A 20,665-nucleotide genomic window follows, 5' to 3' on the forward strand; every position below is an offset into this window, starting at 1 on the left:
TCCTGATCATTGGAAATGCCTGGAGACTCTAATCACTGTTCTCCTTGCACCTTGAACAAATTATGGGCGATCGAAGAAAAGAAGTCTCTCCTCTTAAAAGGTTCTCACGTCTCAGATAATTTGGAGGCAAGTGGGACTCATAGCACTACCGGGGGGGGGAGGCATGGGACCCGTGGCGCACTTATTGTCAAGGAGCAGTGGCCTTGTGGAGGATTGTATTGGGGATGTGGCCCATGGGGTAGGAAAAAAACTCACTAGCAATGCGCGCCCTGTAATGTTGCGACCGCTTTGTTTGCCATCTGGGTCAGGGGGGGATATCCCGCAATTGACGACAGGAGGCCAAGGGTTAGGTGGGCAGGCGAATGTTTCCCGTTCAGATGAACAGAACCTGCCTATGTCGGGGGGCCCTCAGAGATCATTAATGGTTGAATATGCTAAGTCAACTCTGAATCCGAGTAATCGACATGGAGATGGCTCTATCATGTTGAACCCTGTGATTACTAAGCCTTCCCTGGACATCTTAGATCTGCCACTGGCGGCATGTCCTTATGTCGTGGTCTTGGCTGGTGTTCCCCCGCTCAGACCAGACCAACCTGAATCCTGGACTCAATTGCTAAATAAAACTGTATACTGGCTATCCTGGCATAAAGGCTTTAGTGCAGCCATGAGTAATAATATCATAATGGTGTGCAGAGTTGGGTGGGTGGGGCAGTCGCCAAAGAATATTGGGGGGATTTTGTGGTTGTTAACTTCCGAAGCCCTGATGTTGCTCAAATGATCCTAAGGGCGCAGGACTTGTGCCCATTGTCTGCTACCTTAATTTGAGCCTTGTCTCTGGGTTATTTTTATAAACCCCCACTGAGAACCCTGAAGGAGATAGTTCCTCAAATCCCGGTTTTAAATAGGTGTTAATAACAAAAAATAGTGTGTGGAGGGTCAAGGGGCATATTTACCGACCTGTCTGCTATCACCCCTAATCAAACTACAGAACATACAACGAAGCAGACCAGGTCAAAAACGGTGTGTAACTATACCAGTGACTGAGAAACAGATAGAGTGCATGTGTGCATCAGTGTCGTTGGTAGTCATTGGCAACAAATAACTAGAAAGAAACCCATCAGACCACCCTTATTGGTGGGGTTTACGTCACTTGGGAATCATTGATCATACCATATCACAAATGGCCATATAGTGCCGTGGTGAAGTGGATGTCAATAATCTAGTCAGAGTGTTTGCCATAGAAGTGGACATAGTAGTGTGCAGTGCTCGAGTGATAAGGGTGAAATAAAATTGACTACACTAGTTCTGACAAAGTGTACATACAGAAACTATGGTGTCAAAAGTTAAAAACGCCTGGTGGAAAGTCTACCCTATGGCGCTATGCAGGACGGTCGACATGTTTCAGCCTGTGGGACATTGTCCCGGCTTTCTTCAGGACCATAAATACGAGAAAGCTACTGCAACTAGAACCACAAATAATGTATTGGGTACAAAACTGATACATATCTACCAGAAACTCAAACGTTTTAGGCGTCCACTGGTGGGAGAAGTTAGTATTCCTCCTGTCAACAAACAAAAGATGATTGTATAATGACATTGAATTACACAAACACAACCACCTGGATACAGAGAGACTGTATACAGGAACACACCTGCATGAATACATTATATTCCGCATATATATGAATAAGCATATTAGCTAAATCGCCTAGAGGCATTTCCCCTAGGTGATACTCACCCAGCCTTGTGTGGGTGAAGACCTCACCTCACCCGGCAACCGCTCGGGAGTAGGAGGCCCCGCTCTATGGTGTAGAAAAGGAACACAGTAAGAAAAACTTTACGGTGCCCAAGCCAATCGCTCTACACACTAAACCTAACTGACGTGTGGTGTGTGCCCCTCTGCCCAACCAAGGTCCCCACAGCTCCTCTCCAATGGCATATAAGAAATCACAGATGTTATGAGATGTCCCATGCTGCGAGACCTAATATAGACCCTTCAGAGTGTCTATAGACAATTTCTACATATAATTGCTACATCCCCAACATATGTTGCTGATCAAAAAGGAGTTTAAAAGTAGTCCAAAGGTGACTGTATCAACTGCCCAGAAGTAGGGGCTTTTTTAGTATAGTGGGATATGGGTTATAAGACTATTCACCCATACAGAGAACTGAGACCCTTAACACTAACTAAAGTCTTAAAATCTTAGAGCAGCTAACTGGTCTGAAAACTACTGAAAGACAGAGCAAGCAGATACTCACCTGTCCGTCGTTGCCCCAAAGTGTGAGCCAAGCGGAAGAGGAGGTATCGAGGGAAACGCCCAGATCATTAAAGTAACTTCCTGGCAGTGCGTGAATAACAGGAAGAAAACGCGACAGGAGACACTGCTCCCTCGCGCATGCGCAAGCGGTAGAAAGGCGCCTATGTGTATACTCGTTAATGTCCACAACGTGCTGCGCGGTGGATAAAAAGAAAGGAATATTATTTATAAGAACCGAGGGTGAATTCAACAGTCAGCCCCCTTAGAGTGGTCTGTCCAGCGTTGTCATTTGAGTATTAAAACGAGCGTATTTTAACGAGCGCCAGGGTGCATGACCAGTGCAGAAACACTGTTCTATGGAGCATGCGCCTGGCGGCCAGAGTGTGTTCCTTACAAAGTGAATATACAGATGCTTTAAAAGCGCAGCGTAGTCCTGATAGCAAAGGCTGCAACTGTGCATGTGAGCAGCTAACTTGTTTGGTATTGAGATAAGTACAGCTCAAAGATGTAATGTGTGCTCCCATCATAGAGACATCCACCCTAAGTACGGTGGAGAATGTATTATCGTTATATTATAGGTGCAGTTCAACAGTCAGCATGATATTTACATTGAATCAACACAACCATACAAAAACAAGATCAGAATACGCCGATGGCTGTATTTGGAATTATAGTCCATCAATGGTCTGAAAATTGTATTCACTAGCGCCAATCACTTAATGCTCAAAATCAATTTGACTTAAGGGTCATCACATTCGCAAGCTAAATGTCATGGGAATAGAAAGTTATTATCTTCAAATGTCAAATGTCATTGAAGGAGGGATGTGGAGGGGGGGAGGTAGGCAGAAAAAGCGGACGCCCCCAATTCAGCTAGGTGAGCTATCAAGGTGCGAATCCTTGGTTATTCGCACCTTGATAGCTCACCTAGCTGAATTGGGGGCATCCGCTTTTTCTGCCTACCTCCCCCCCTCCTATAATATAACGATAATACATTCTCCACCGTACTTAGGGTGGATGTCTCTATGATGGGAGCACACATTACATCTTTGAGCTGTACTTATCTCAATACCAAACAAGTTAGCTGCTCACATGCACAGTTGCAGCCTTTGCTATCAGGACTACGCTGCGCTTTTAAAGCATCTGTATATTCACTTTGTAAGGAACACACTCTGGCCGCCAGGCGCATGCTCCATAGAACAGTGTTTCTGCACTGGTCATGCACCCTGGCGCTCGTTAAAATACGCTCGTTTTAATACTCAAATGACAACGCTGGACAGACCACTCTAAGGGGGCTGACTGTTGAATTCACCCTCGGTTCTTATAAATAATATTCCTTTCTTTTTATCCACCGCGCAGCACGTTGTGGACATTAACGAGTATACACATAGGCGCCTTTCTACCGCTTGCGCATGCGCGAGGGAGCAGTGTCTCCTGTCGCGTTTTCTTCCTGTTATTCACGCACTGCCAGGAAGTTACTTTAATGATCTGGGCGTTTCCCTCGATACCTCCTCTTCCGCTTGGCTCACACTTTGGGGCAACGACGGACAGGTGAGTATCTGCTTGCTCTGTCTTTCGGTAGTTTTCAGACCAGTTAGCTGCTCTAAGATTTTAAGACTTTAGTTAGTGTTAAGGGTCTCAGTTCTCTGTATGGGTGAATAGTCTTATAACCCATATCCCACTATACTAAAAAAGCCCCTACTTCTGGGCAGTTGATACAGTCACCTTTGGACTACTTTTAAACTCCTTTTTGATCAGCAACATATGTTGGGGATGTAGCAATTATATGTAGAAATTGTCTATAGACACTCTGAAGGGTCTATATTAGGTCTCGCAGCATGGGACATCTCATAACATCTGTGATTTCTTATATGCCATTGGAGAGGAGCTGTGGGGACCTTGGTTGGGCAGAGGGGCACACACCACACGTCAGTTAGGTTTAGTGTGTAGAGCGATTGGCTTGGGCACCGTAAAGTTTTTCTTACTGTGTTCCTTTTCTACACCATAGAGCGGGGCCTCCTACTCCCGAGCGGTTGCCGGGTGAGGTGAGGTCTTCACCCACACAAGGCTGGGTGAGTATCACCTAGGGGAAATGCCTCTAGGCGATTTAGCTAATATGCTTATTCATATATATGCGGAATATAATGTATTCATGCAGGTGTGTTCCTGTATACAGTCTCTCTGTATCCAGGTGGTTGTGTTTGTGTAATTCAATGTCATTATACAATCATCTTTTGTTTGTTGACAGGAGGAATACTAACTTCTCCCACCAGTGGACGCCTAAAACGTTTGAGTTTCTGGTAGATATGTATCAGTTTTGTACCCAATACATTATTTGTGGTTCTAGTTGCAGTAGCTTTCTCGTATTTATGGTCCTGAAGAAAGCCGGGACAATGTCCCACAGGCTGAAACATGTCGACCGTCCTGCATAGCGCCATAGGGTAGACTTTCCACCAGGCGTTTTTAACTTTTGACACCATAGTTTCTGTATGTACACTTTGTCAGAACTAGTGTAGTCAATTTTATTTCACCCTTATCACTCGAGCACTGCACACTACTATGTCCACTTCTATGGCAAACACTCTGACTAGATTATTGACATCCACTTCACCACGGCACTATATGGCCATTTGTGATATGGTATGATCAATGATTCCCAAGTGACGTAAACCCCACCAATAAGGGTGGTCTGATGGGTTTCTTTCTAGTTATTTGTTGCCAATGACTACCAACGACACTGATGCACACATGCACTCTATCTGTTTCTCAGTCACTGGTATAGTTACACACCGTTTTTGACCTGGTCTGCTTCGTTGTATGTTCTTTAAATAGGTGTTACCAACATAGTTCCAGCGGACACGTCAAACTTAGAGGAAATGATGGTGGAAGAAATACATGTCCCCCCTGGCTAGTCCATTGACTTCAATTATACCTCCCGTTTTAGAGCCCCATCCTACCTTATCTGGCATTGCCAACTTTAGTCCTTCCTGGCTACCAACTAAGGGAGGTTGCACGAAAGTATTATTATGGAACATAGCAGGCCTAAGGGCCAAAAGGGGGGACATTAACTCGGAACTCTTCCTTGCTACCCGTCATATTATAGCCCTCCAGGAAACATGGGAGGTTAAAGAATCTTATTTTTTGGATGGGTTCTTGTTGTTTTTTAAACATGCTATACCATCCTGCATGGGAAGAGGGGGGGCTATTGCTGTTCAAGTTTCAAGTTTCAATTTATTTATTTATGATTACGGAACTCACATGAGATCCACATAAAAGGCATAATATTACATTCCATAAAGTTTTGGATAAAAGATAAAACATTTACAATACAGAAAAGACTGGACGTCAAAACCACCACCTAATACAAATTCAAAAAACATTTTAAAAAGTTGTACAATTTAAAACAGAACATTTCATTGGGGGGATTATTCATGGCCAAAATGAAAGCAGAGGCAGACAAAATATTTAATTGAAGACAGATGGGTCTTAGCCACTTTCGCCTGTACGACATTAAAGCTGGGCAAACAAAAATAACATGGAACAAGTCCTGATCTTTCATGTAGCAGAGATCACATACAGCTGATGAACCATACCATCTAGATAAGAGAGATTTCAAAGGAAGTAAGTCCTGTCTTACTAAAAACAATAGACGCCTGACACCATGAGGGATGTTCCAATGAACATAGGGTTGCGCATTCCTCACCAGACAGGAATCAATAACCGGAGTGGAACCTTTTTTCAAAATACGAAACTCTCTATCCAGTCTAAACCCTAGTTCCCAAGAAGCAAACTTCAGGAGGGTTTTTAGCTGATATGGCGATAAAGAGAATAAAACAGATTTATCTAATTGTAATTGGTTCACAGCATATCTAAAAAAATTTAGAATTAAAGAATGATCATTAAAATTTCTCAGCAGCTCAGTTTTTATGAGATGTCTTAACGTGCCTGGCTCACCCATTGCTAGGTTAGAAACCCAGCGCACACTCCCCGCTAAACCTTGAACCCAGCTGCTACGTAAGCCGAATTCCTGTCTAAGAGCAGCTGTTGAACTAGCTGAATTGACAGATAAAAGGCTACGTAGGATTTTACCTTCAGAGGAGTTCAAGAAGCTCCAATTTTTCATATCAATTAACTCCATTCCGTAGAGTAAGAAGGCAGGGATTTTTGCTCGATATACATCCAGCAGAATCAAAAAATGCCTTCTGCCTGTGGCCTTATATAAAGACACCAGACTCTTTCCCTGGACAATAGCTTTCCGGATGTTATTAGCTATATGAGCTTTTTCACTTAGGTTGCTCATAACAATTTTACCAAGAAAGGTATAGGATTTCACTGTTTCCAATTTTTGGCCCCCCACAGTCCAAAGAAAGTTTGCATATTTAAAATTCTTCCTGCCCGACATACATATCACTTTACTTTTAGCGATATTTATCAACAAATGGTGCTTTCCTGCGTACTTATGTAAGGCATGCAGGCGATTATTCAACCCTTTTGGCGTCAGGTCAAGAATCAAAATGTCGTCAGCATACATATGACATACGATTGGGGAACCCCCCAAAATCGGGGCAATACCTGTATTTGCAGAGAGAACCTGGGGTAAATCAACTATATATAGGGAGAACAGCAAAGGGGCCAAAGGCAACCCTGCTTTAACCCATTAGCTGTGGGAATAATTCTAGATAGTCCTCTATCCCCACCCAACAACACTCTGCACCAGGTATCCGAATGCAAGGCACAGACTAATCTGACGAGAGAAGATGGCATCCCCAAGTCCAATAACTTTCCCCACAGCAATATTCTATCCACTTTATCGAAAGCTGTGGAGAAATCGATGAAGGCGCCATAAACTTGCCCTCCACGAACCTTAACATATTTCTCCGTTATAATCTGGAGTGCAGTCAGATTATCTAGAGTACCGTGCTTTTGCCTAAAACCGGTTTGTTCATAAGGTAAAATTTCGGCCTTAGACACCCAATCGTTAATTAAATTAAGAAGACATTTTGCAAAGACCTTGCCAATAGCATCCAATAGAGCGATTTGGCGATAATTTTGAGGTAGATCTCTAGCCCCCTTTTTAAAAAGAGGGACTAGTATGCTCCCTTTCCAAGAAGGGGGAACAGTTCCACTGATAAAGCAAAATTTAAACACTGGATAAAGAATTTTGCTCCATAATTTGCTCTGTTGTTTTAGAACAGAAATAGGGACCTCATCCGGACCCATCGCACCAGAAGAGCGCATGCCCTTGATGGCTAATTCGATATCCTTTTCGGACGGTGAATCATATGGAAGAATGTCCTCGTAAAGAGAATCATTATCCCGTTGCAAGCCATTACTGCTATACAATTGCTCAATATATAGAACCCAAATCTGCTCATCAATAGCAATTGGCGTAGGACAGGATCTAGAGCCACAACCTTTGCCAATTAATGACCAGAATATCCTGGCTTGACCCTTGTAAGAGGATTCCCGGAGTTTAATCCATAGAGAATCTTCCTTATCTCTTTTTAATCTAGCCTTCAACCTTGATCTCCTTCTTTTTAACAGGGCTAATTTATAATGCCTTTCCTGATTAAATAATAAATATTGACCCCTTATCAATTTATTTATTTCAGTATTTAATTGCCGAAGTGGTTTGGTGAATACTGTAGATTTTTTAATGGGAGGGACTTTCTTTGCTATTGAGGTTACTAATTCCAAAAAATCTGAAAAACCTAGGAGTTCCCTCCCGTCCCAGTGGGACAAATTCTCCACGGTATATACCAAGGTACTCAGCAAACACTCAAAAACCCGAGAATTCCAGTAACATTTCCCTGACCTGGCTCCAAAATTCACCAAATCAGGGGAGGCTTGAGAGCAACTGAAACAGTCAGCACCTTGTGATCGCTTAGTTCAGAATTAACAACCAAAACATCCTTCAGGAAAAAAAAAAGGAACTATCTACTACTACATAATCAATAATTGATTCTCCATTTTTTGATTTATGTGTAAAAGCTGCAGGGATGTCAGAGGGGAGCCTACCATTTATTATTAGGCAATCCACCTTAGAGAGACCTTCCAAAATTAATTTACCTCTTTTGTTGGACTTAATATTCGTCGGCAACTGAGCTTGAGGAATATGGAGAGATTCTTCCCTAAGCTTGTTCCTGAACAAATCGAGGCCACAATTAGAAATTTTGCAATTGAAGTCCCCTAATAACAATATATGTGGAGGGGATGGAACGTCCAAAAGTTTAGATAAAAAGGAAAAGAGCGACTTTAAGCAACCATTAAAGCAGGTGTCAGGTGGAATGTAGGTGTTTATTAGGATAAACGATTTATTTGGGCCATCTTTAACCACATTTTTCAAAGTTATTGCCTGAAACAGTTTATTTGGCTCTAGATAGTGAGAAAAGTTCCAATTAATCTTATTGGAAAGTAAACATGCTATTCCACCCTTCGCGTGTCCTCTCCTAGAGGGAAATGCACTACCATCTAAAACATAATACTCTTTTTCCATCATTAGTTTTCCTTCCACCCAAGTTTCCTGAAGACAAATAACATCAGCTTCTAAGGATTGTAAGAATAACAGTTTTTCCGGGCTATTCTTTAAACCCACAATATTCCAAGAGATCATTTTCAAATCAGTGTTAAAAATTTAGATGCGGTTTTAGGGAAGAGGTGGATTTACTTGAGAGAACACCGGGCAACCAGCTCCATTTAGATATGTCATCCGTCAAAACTGGTTTTAAAGGAAGAGGATTTTTATAGAGTACTTGTCGTTCATTTTTTGATATACAAATTTTTAAATCCTCAGTTTTAGCTGAGGACCAATCTGTTGAAACTGAATTTGCTCCGTAGATTGTTGACAAGTTAGTGGATAATTTGTCACCCTATTCCTCAAAGAAGAAAGGGGTAACATCTATCCCTCTGATTTGTAATTCCTCGGCCCAATGTAGGATGTGATTCAAAACCAGTTTAGAATGGAATTTAACCCTGGCTGTTTTCCCCAAGGTGGGATTCGGAAGTGATACCAGATCCAGATCGGAAGTTTGAATTAGTTTTAGACTTTCGATCCCACGAAAACATTTAAGAAGAGCCGATCTATTTAAAATTAGATCGGTATCAAAGAGAGGATTAAAGTCCAAGTATGCGGTATCTACACTTTCTTTCTCCCGAATAGACAAAATGGGGGCGGGTTTAATTACAGGAAAATCCTGAAATGGCCTAGCCAGACGATTAAGAGTTGGAGGTAAAACATTTACAGGAAAAATCGATTCAACAGGTCGAGAATAGCTCGTAGATCCTGCAGAATCAATAATAATATTCACATGATCCTCTTTAGATACACCAGTTATGTCATCAGGTAAGTTAAGAGACAACTCTTTCGGGCAAGATTTTTCTAGTGAGGCCTCTAAGTTATTTTCAAAATTGAGTTTCCTCTGCCTTTTTTTATAGAATCTTCGGAAGGGTTTCCTTTTTAGGTCGAGCAGACCTACTCTCAATGCGTGAGCATTGAGATTGTCTGCTTCAGACCTAATGTGGCCCGTATTTAGGAAAGTGGACACGACTCAGACGCGCGCTTTTGCAGTCTCAGTTTTGACCGCGGAGCGCGCGTCTGAGCCGCGCTTGCGCAGAGTAACTCACAGCCCCTGCTCACACACAGACACAGCCAGCCCCCACCCCTCTGCATGCACGCACACACACACAGGCGCATGCACACACACACAAGCGCGCGCACACACACACACACACACACACACACACACACACATACATACACACGCTGCCGCCCCACACCCCCCTGCATACACACAGACACGCAAGCACGGAGCCCCACTCACCGGGACTTCTACTCCGCAGGACTCGCAAGACAACGTGCCCAGTCAGGTCCCGCTCCGGGGCTGCTCACTCCGACGTCAACGGGCACAGGGACACCGGCACTCCGCTCCTTGGCTTCCCGGGCGGACGCCGGCTGCACGCAGGGCTCTCCTCTCTCTGCACCGGAGCCATGCGCCAGCCACTGCAGCCTGCCTCCTGGGAAGCTCCGGTCGCGTGTCCGTCACCCGCCCCCGTCCCAACAAAGGTTGCCTGGCTTCCTGTTGAAGCCGGGCTGCGGCGGTGAGTTTGCTTGTTTAATAAGTGCTGCTAATGGGCTGTTGAGCCAGGTCCAGGCATTCCATTACAACCACTGAACAATATATATATTTTTAAGCTGAGCATCAAGCGATCACTGATAAATTGCTCCTCGATGTACCAGTTTTTGCTTGCGTGCTCGGAGTGTCCCGAGACAATGTGCATGTAAAGTGAACGTGTCACATTTATTTAGGCGTTTCTGCAAAAATTAATGGAACTGACACGAACTCCATTTCTCCGGTTTATGAAATAAAATATGCTGTTGAGTTGTTCTATATTTGCTTAGGGTCGTTTCTGAGGCTTTGGAATTTTGAAGTAAATCAGATTAGTTACATTGATTTCGTTTTTTGATATTATATTATTTATTGTATATTTATGCGAGGTTCTTAATGTAAGACTATAAAAAAAAGAGAATCTGTTCCCGAGAAAATACGTGTACTGCAGGAGTAGTTTCCCTTTGTTCTAAAGGTAACAGGCAAACTTTCATTTATGGTGTGGAGATGAGAAGATATTGACAAAAGGTGTGTTTCTACAAAAAATGCTGTTGAGTATTAACAATGGTGTCTGAGGCAGGCGCAAGAAAAGTTTCAATGAGGGTACAGTGCAACTAGTTTTCACAGGCTGAACCCTTACATCATGAAAGAACACTAGAAGACTCCATATCACCGACACGCAATGCTCCTGGGCAATATTTTCATGTAACAACAAGTTGCATTGTGGGAGCTGTAGGCTGGGTTTCCTTCAATCGAACTAATTGACCCTGCATGCCTAAACTGCACCCTTTCTGCTCAGCTTACAGGACTAGCAAGTAGCAGTCCCCTCGAGCCAGTACTGCTTGAGACTATAAAATGAAATAAAAACAGCGCCCACGACAAATTCACCGACACACACAGACAAGTAAAATGCATGCACACACAACGACTTGTCACACACAGGCAATTATAAATACATACAGTCATACAGATGCTAACAAGCAACTCACACCATGCACAGTTACCCCAATACGCACACACACAAGCACAAACCCACAGGTTCATGCAGTTACATTCCTTACTGTTACATATATGACCGCACAAGCACTCACGCACATATGAGCTAATTCAGACATGTACAGATATAATAAAAATTAAGCAAAGACAGACAGATACATGTAACAATTGACATAACGTGCACAAAAGCACTCACGCACAGACAACAAACGGAGACACAAACAGAGAAAACACAAAATACAGACATATGATTCCATAGATAAACAGCAACGGTTGCTGTTTGTCTATGCTGCAACACACACATGCAACCGCAAGCAGACACGCATCACACCTACACTACAGCACATCACAAAGTGTGTTATATTATGGCATGCTCTGAGCGTGTTTTTATAGTACATTTCCACCCCAGCATCAATCTGTGCAACCATTCAACAACAACTGGTTCAAATATGTTCTCTCAATGTTTCAAACTTTATTACAAATGTCACAAAAAAGATGTTAATATTTCACTACTGTTCTTGGATTTTCGTCACAATAAAATACACTGAACATAATCTTCACAAAAGTTATTTACAAAAGTTTAAGCTATTGCCATTATAAATTAAAATCTCTTTTATTTAAGTATTAATTATTTAAAAAAATTAAAAGCCATTGTAATTTGTAATATTAATACCGCTAAGTCACGTAAATACAAAACATGTTGCATTACAAATGCTATAGGTGTCACATTTGCGAAAGTTATAACTATTGGCATTGTAAATGACAAAGCTAATAATTTAGCTATTTTCAAAATCAACACATGAAATAAAAAAAATTGTCATTTACAAGACCAATAGCTCAAACTTTCCTAATGCGAGACCTATTGCATTGCAAATGCTTGTTTTTATTCTATTCTTTTTTTGCTTTATAGGAGCTACCTTGTCATCATTATTTGAGAGATCAATATGTGCCTCTTTATCTTTTTTTATATGCGAGGTAAATATAGGGAATACAGGTGGTACTTCCAAATTTTGCATGTTGACTGAGTCTGTCAGGGGTTCTATAAGTTCATCAAGGATGGCGATACAATTGCCGCCAATAGACACTACATTGTCGACCATAAGATCCGCCGGAATGGCTGCTAACTTATTTCCAATCCGACCTTCGGAGACGAAATTCAAGTCCATTTGAACTGGGTCTAGAGTTACCATCTCCTTTGTTAGCCTCTTGTCTTTACTCGAGGTCACCAATAAGTTATCGGACTCAAGCTGAGACCCAGGAATGGACCCACCTTTGTTATGTAATAACACCCTAAGAATTTGGGTTACCGTGTCCAGGACGCAATCTGAACCTCCCACAAATTTTCCAGTAAACGAAGGATAGATGATAGCAAATGTTCTAAAGAAGACAAGGATTTAGAAATTAAATTATCACTGCCAATCAGAGAACTCGGAGGGATGTTATTCAAATTGGTGCCAGAACAAGAGGTGAGGTTTAGCTGGGGTAGTGAAAAATCTAATTTATTAGCGGGAGTGCTACTATAAAGATGTAGGCTAGGGGCTAAAGGAGCTTCGTTAACATTTGAATTGACCGTGACTTTAGCATGAACGAATTCCGAATGCCTCTTTTGAGATACTAAATCAATATCAGGTAATGTAAAATCTCCCTCCGGAATTACAGGGGTATAAGATAGATCAGGAGAGACTTTTGATTCCTCCTTAGTCAAATGTGTTGGATTAAGCACTATTGAATCAGGTACTTTTAAGAAAATGTCATTAGAGGTTTTAAAATTACTACAACCAGGAGCCCCAAATGGGAGTTCCATTTGCCTGTGTAAATCCAGCAAAACAAGAGGGGGGCCCCCCACTGTTTCAGAGGAGGGATTACCAAGATGGAGCGATAAGGGAGCCTCAATAAGATTGATATTATCCTTAACAGGAAGAAAAACTACCTCTGACACTTTGCCCTCTAAATCGTCGGAGTTTGTGGCATCCAACACAACTTTATCCTTTCCCCTTTCCCATAAACTGTACAACTGACATTGACCTTTCAATTGGAGAGAAGAATTAATTTTATTCCGCAAGGGATTCGATTTCGTTTTAGAGCCTGACCTCCCCACTAGTACTCGACCTGAACGGAGTTTTTTTGCCGTCATAATAGAAAAACAAAAGAGCACAACAGAAAATGCAAAGCAATAATATTTCACTTTTAACTAAGGATAAGATAAGTTCAATAAACAAAGAGAATAAAACAAAAATCAAATGGACGGGGCCCAACCCAGCCTACTTCAGCCTCTGACGGCCACAGACGGTCCCGCCCTTGTCCCGGGCTTAGCCCCGCACTGTGACCCGCGCGCGTCCCGCGTGCGCGTTCAATCTAATGTTTTAATATTAAGGGTTAAGGGGCGGTGTCGGGAAGAGGACCAGCTGCGGCTTGTCAGCGGCGCTGTTGCTGCTGGTCCTCGCAGTCCCGAGTAGGCTTAGGGTCACAGTCTCCAACCAGAATTAAAAACTCCCCTGTAGTCCTTTGTGCGAACGGCGCCCGCGCAGCGGGGCCGTGAGGGGTGGGGGGTTTTTAGCGGCGGGTCGGCGGTTTTACCTTCCGCAAGGTCCGTGACAACTAGCAGCTCCAAGATAGAAACAGTTCACAAGACACCGGAGGATACAAAATCCCACTCCGGTTTTACTAACTAAGGGGCGGTGTCGGGAACAGGACCAGCTGCGGCTTGTCAGCGCCGCTGTTGCTGCTGGTCCTCGCAGTCCCGAGTAGGCTTAGGGTCACAGTCTCCAACCAGAATTAAAAACTCCCCTGTAGTCCTTTGTGCGAACGGCTCCCGCGCAGCGGGGGCCGTGAGAGGTGGGGGGTTTTCAGCAGCGGGTCGGCGGTTTTACCTTCCGCAAGGTCCGTGACAACTAGCAGCTCCAAGATAGAAACAGTTCACAAGAGACCGGAGGATACAAAATCCCACTCCGGTTTTACCAACTAAGGGGCGGTGTCGGGAAGAAGCCCAGCTGCGGCTTGTCAGCGCCACTGTTGCTGCTGGTCCTCACAGTCCCGAGTAGGCTTAGGGTCACAGTCTCCAACCAGAATTAAAAACTCCCCTGTAGTCCTTTGTGCAAACGGCTCCCACACAGCGGGGGCTGTGAGAGGTGGGGGTTTTTTAGCAGCTGGTCGGCGGTTTTACCTTCCGCAAGGTCCGTGACAACTAGCAGCTCCAAGATAGAAACAGTTCACAAGAGACCAGTGGATACAAAATCCCACTCCGGTTTTACCAACTAAGGGGCAGTGTCGGGAAGAGGACCAGCTGCGGCTTGTCAGCGCCGCTGTTGCTGCTGGTCCTCTCAGTCCCGAGTAGGCTTAGGGTCACAGTCTTCAACCAGAATTAAAAACTCCCCTGAAGTCCTTTGTGCGAAAGGCACCCGCGCAGCGGGGGTCGTGTGAGGTGGTGGTTTTTCAGCAGCGGGTCGGCGGTTTTACCTTCCGCAAGGTCCGTGACAACTAGCAGCTCCAAGATAGAAACAGTTCAAAATTGCTGTTAATTAATCTTAAATTGTCATATAAAGCAAAGATGATAGATTCATGTTCACCCAATATTTTGGCAGTTGAATTAACAGGGAAGAATCTGCCAACCTTTATAGTGGTCAATTTTTATAATTTTTTTACGAGAGTTGATGACTTTGAGCATTTAAGATCCCTCACTGTCTTTTTGGTTAATTATGGCTAATTATGAGGACAATGCTGGCATGTATTATAATGTATTAGTCCTGGGAGATTATAATATTCATGTTTGCCCTATTAACTGTTTAACAAAATTAGATGAGGAGTATGGTTCGCAGGGGTTTACTCATTTTGAACATACTGCCTCTGGGACCTTTTTAGAAAAAATGTTATCGACCCATAATCTGATCCGCCCAGTACAGGCGGATAGACTACCTCTTGACAGTTTTACTGACAATTTAATTAGCGATTGTGCACAGGAGTTTAGTATCTGCTCGGATCAGGATTCCAACCCATCTTTAGTTCTTGGTGCTTTTGACTGAATTATAAGGCAAGCAGCGGCAAACTTGACAGTATCTCGCAGACCAAGGCCCCTAAAACATAAAAAATGGTTTGATGGAACTTGTATGAGCACCCATAAAGTACTCATGCAGGAGCTTAAAGAAAAACCCAGGGTAGCCGATAGGGTTAAAAACGCTAGAAGGGAATATAAAGTCACAGTAGAAAGGCGGAAAAAGCAGCTAAGAGAGATGGCATGGGAAGAGCTTAGTCAAGCCAGTGATCTGGCAAATAGTACTAGGTTCTGGAGTGTTGTGAACAGTCCAACATTTGATGAATCATCCAATTCCGTTAAAGACTGTCACATTCCGGCTGAGAGGTGGGTCCAACACTTTGGGGTAGTCTATAGTGATGTGAGTAATGGACCCCCTGCTTGTATAGTTGGTTTTGGATCCCTTGGTTTTTACAACGGATGAAGTCACTAAAGCGATTATGTCAACGTCAGGGGAGAAAGCCCCGGGTCCTGACAGAGTTCCGGCCGATCTTTATAGAGCGGACCCTAAGTTATGGGCAATAATTTTAACTCATGTAAATGCAGCCATCCAGTTTGGCTTTCCCTCGTCTTGGGCCAAAGCGGTTATTATACCGATCTTTAAGAAGGGATACAGAGATGATCCGGCCTGTTACAGGTCTATTTCGCTTCTGGACTCCGCGGCTAAAATTATGAGGACAGTCGTCCTTGCTCGCCTAACAGAGTGGCTCGACCAAAACAGCATAGTTTCTTATCTTCAATACGGCTTCAGGCAAGGAAAAGGAACGTTGGGTCAATATCTCATTCTTCACTTGGTGATAGGGAAGTACACGGTCGCAAAGCACGGGGACCTCCATCTGGCCTTTATGGACTTAACATCGGCTTTCAACCTTGTTAATAGATCAAAGCTCTGGACGGCGCTGCAAAACATAGGTTTAGATGTTGACTTGATCTCCTTTTTGGCGTCCATCCATGAAAATACAACAGCAGCAGTGCGCTATAATGAAGATGGTTGCCTAAATAATTCCTAGGCTGTCAAAAGAGGGGTCCGGCAGGGGTGCATTGTAGCCCCCCTGCTGTTTACACTTTATATTAATAAATTAGAGGTCGCCCTGACTTCCTGTTGCAAAGATATCCCAAGAGCTGGCACAAAAATGATCCCCGCACTCCTGTACGCTGATGATGCGGTATTGTGGCAAGGACTGTGAGGGGGCTGCAAAAGCTTTTAAATTGTTTTATTGATTTTATGGCGTCCCTGGACCTGATTACTGATTTTAAAAAGTCACATTCTATGTCCATTGGTTCAGGAAAGGCAAGGAAGGCCAAATTCTACTGCAAAGATATGGAACTAATAAAAGTCCCTGCTTTCCCGTTTTTAGGGGTTCTTTTTGATGACCGGCGTTCGTGGTTCACGCAGCACACACACAAAAAGAACACATTGGCTAGAGCATCGGGGGCTATTTTAGACTTTGCAAAAAGAATTGGCTCTAAACCACTCCCGGCACTCATGAAGATCTATAATGCCAAGTGTCTTCCTATGATGACCTATGGGAGCGACATCTGGGGATATACAGAGACCAGAGAAATCCAGGCGGTCGAAAATACTTTTTTTCCGTAGATTGCTGTCAGTCCCGGCCTCTACCCCAGTTTTTAATATACATGAGGACCTAGGAGCAGGCTTTATTTCCGACCAGATTGCGGTAGCCTCTTTATTGTGTTGGCTGAGCATCTGGGCTTAACCTACACTTAATCTTAATCAACTGATCATCCAAGATTGTATTTCCCTAGATAAGGGGTTAGACATACCATGGGTCCCCTATATTAAGACCCAGATGGAAACTCTTGGATGCCCTGATTTATTTCTGAGTCATAAAGCATTGGGAAGGTCAGTCATTAGAGATTTTAAGCAGCAGTTTCTGGATAGTCTATGTTGATTAGGGAGGAAAGGGTAAAACCTACTGTGAGAAGTTTTGTCACGCTGAGCCTAGGTAGACAGTTGCAACCATATTTATCCTATATAAACAAACCTTACCATCTATTTGTTTTAATAGGATTTAAGCACAATATGGTTCCCTGGCTCCTAGCATTTCCGAAAGGTTTTTTAAAGAAGGGTCGTTAAGCCCCTGTCCATGTGACAACTTCTCTGAACAGAATACTCTCCACTTAATATTTTTCTGTGCCTATTATGACTTATTACGCAGGAAACTTCTCATCCCCCTCCTAAGAGGCCATATCTTTGAACAAGTCAGGCCAGCGCTGGCATACCTGCAAATGCTGGTGTCACCAGTGGTGTGCTTTGGGGTTGCAAGTTACATAATAGGTGCAATCAGGCGTAGAAACAGGTTATCACTGAACCATAGTGTGGACTCGGATGTATGACGTTACAACGCATACTTTTACAATGCCTACCTTTACAACACAATTTTAACACCGCAACATCCATTACAACGCATACCATTACAGCGCATGCCATTACAACGAATTCTTTGAAACTACCTTTACAACGCATTCCACTACAATGCATACTACATTTACAACGCATACCATTACAATGCATAACATTACATTGCATGTAAAGAAAGTATTGGATAGTGTAGGGGTAAAAATTATTATTCTAACTCCAGGGGGTGCAACAGTAGGGTAAGTGTTGGATAGTGTAGGGGTTAAAATTACTATTCTAACTCCAGGGGGTGCAACAGTAGGGTAAGTGTTGGATAGTGTAAGGGTAAAAATTACTATTCTAACTCCAGGGGGTGCAACAGTAGGGTAAGTGTTGGATAGTTTAAGGGTACTATGTGTTGTAATGCTATGCGTTGTAATGGTATGCGTTGTAATGACTGCATTGTAATGGCATGCGTTGTAGTGGTGTGCGTTGTAGTGTCATGCGTTGTAATGGTTGTGTTGTAAATGCATGCATTGTAATGGATGTTGCATTGTAAAAGTTTTGTTGTAATGGTAGTGCAATGTAAAAGTTGCGTTGTAAAGGTTGTTTCCCGTGGACTCTGTTTTAAACGATGTTATTTAGTTATTATTCTATTAAAAATTGTAATGTTCACCTCGTATGGTAATGGTTAAGATCTGGTTTGGCTAACTTTTATCCTAGATATTTATCTAACTCCCAGGACTGATTAATTTGGGCTGAAGTGCTTAATTCTGGTTTCTCCGACCAGGGGTTGTTTGGGGGGTCGATTTTGCCACATGAAGTCTTAGTGCAATCTTGTGAAGTGCATTATAATTTAACTGAGTCACATTTATGTATTCATGTATCTTGTTTTGAATTGTCTTGTTTTGTGTTATGCACTTTGATGGTTTTAATCAACCGAATAAAGTTAAATTTGACTTTGACAATAATTTCTGTAATTCCAAAAGAGACAAAGCACATTTTGGACTCTCTGAACATGAGGCCAGTTTTACTCCTAAATTATGATATAGAGATACATGGTATACTTACTGTGTTGCTGGAAACAATAAAATCCAAATGGATCCACCCCTTAAAGTCATATTTCTTTAAAGGGAGACATATTTTGTTTTAAATGTTCGAGTTCTGATCAGTTAGACCTCAATAAATTAAGTGCTACCTTTGACAAAGTTTTCTGTTCACAGTTTAGCGTAATCACTGTTTATGTGCCTTAAAAACACTGGAGTGCATGTTGCAAGTACAGGGCCTAGGATGTAGGCTAACATGAGCAGGTCAAATAGTGCAGATCGAGCATGAAGAAACAATAATCATTTGGGGATATTTTTCAAGCAACATCAAGTAGAAGTTGTGTGAGAAGTTGGCCCGATATGCAGCGTTCGCTATTCTAGCGACCGCTATGTATCGTTCCAAACGACCCTTATGGTGATTGGTTGTAAGTCAACCTATAGACCAGCTATCCTAGTAGCGTGGATACGAGCAGTCTAAGGCCCTGAGTTACAGGGTCTGATAAGGTGGCCCAGCACCAATTGGAAATGTACCTAGGGTACATGGAATCCATTTTAAAGAGAGAGCAGTAGGCCTGGGGTCCTGATTGGCAGGGTCCCAGGTCGACTATGTCCAAAACCAGCTAAAACACAGGGCAAAAAGTTGGGGGCAACCATAGTCAGGATGTACCTTCCTACAAGTTGTTTTCAAGCACAGAACAAAGGCTTTGTTCAAGGATGGGTGTACAACAGTTTGCCTTTTATATAACTCACCAATCCAGAGCCATGAGATATCCCACCAGGAGTCAGAGGTTCGGGCAGTTGCAAATAGAGCCAGGGCTGGCTTTAGCGCTAGTTGCACTGGGTGTGGCAATGTTTGTAGGCACCCCCCCAATGACCACCTTCAGCATGGATTCTGTCACTACCACCCTTTAACACTGCCCCTCACGTCTCCATAACCACTCACTCACTGAGATGCATTTAAATCAGTTTATAGCGCTGCTCATACCAGTGTAGGGTGTCAGAGCACTTTACATCAAACACACATTACACAGAGACAATCAATCACACGTGTGTAAATCAGTGTACAGTAAATGTTACATAAGACTAAGGACTACAATGCGTAGGAGTCACATGTCATCCATACTGGTAGACAGTATAGTGTAAGAGTGCTTGGTCTGGAGCACAAACTCAGAATTTTTAACATAACATCATAGCTGGGGGTTACATTTAATAATAGGAATTGGTATTTTTTTTTACAGAAATGAACCCTATTTTGCACGGTTAGAATAATGAAAGGCTGGGGGTAAAAGCATAACGCTATAACAATAATATACCTTGCAGTTTGCATGCAGCCCTTAATGTCAGTTATTAGCTCACTGTTCTATATTAGGATTTTAACTTATACACTACGAGGAACAAAAGGATCTTTCTGACAAATGCACTGTCCTCTTTTTTTATATGCACTTTGTGATCTGCATGGTACACATACTTTGCATCAGGCATAATGACCCACTGCTCTACTTTTGGTTGAGTCAAAACTTCCGCTAAACAAAACTCTGATCTCACTCCAGGAAGAACATTAATCTCTGGAGCTATCCAGACATTTTATTGTTGTATGAAAATTGCTGGATGCAGGGAATGCAGCAGCAGGTGTTTTTAAAGCTATAAAAACTTGCAAACACGGCTCCCCAGAAGTCAGCCCTAGAGCTGGCCTTTAATAGAGCAGGCCAGAACCACACAGGGATCCAGTATCAAGACAGGAGCAGGAGTATCTCTGGCAATGGGCCCCGACCCAGAGCTCATTGCAGGTCCGGAAAGGGGCACTGGTGGGCCGGTGCTTCTTGGAGCTGCAGCAGCAGGGATTCTGAAAGCACACTTGTGCTTGTAGACTTGTTGCA

Source organism: Lissotriton vulgaris, chromosome 5 (genome assembly GCF_964263255.1).
Source record: "Lissotriton vulgaris chromosome 5, aLisVul1.2, whole genome shotgun sequence".
NCBI lineage: Eukaryota > Metazoa > Chordata > Amphibia > Caudata > Salamandridae > Lissotriton > Lissotriton vulgaris.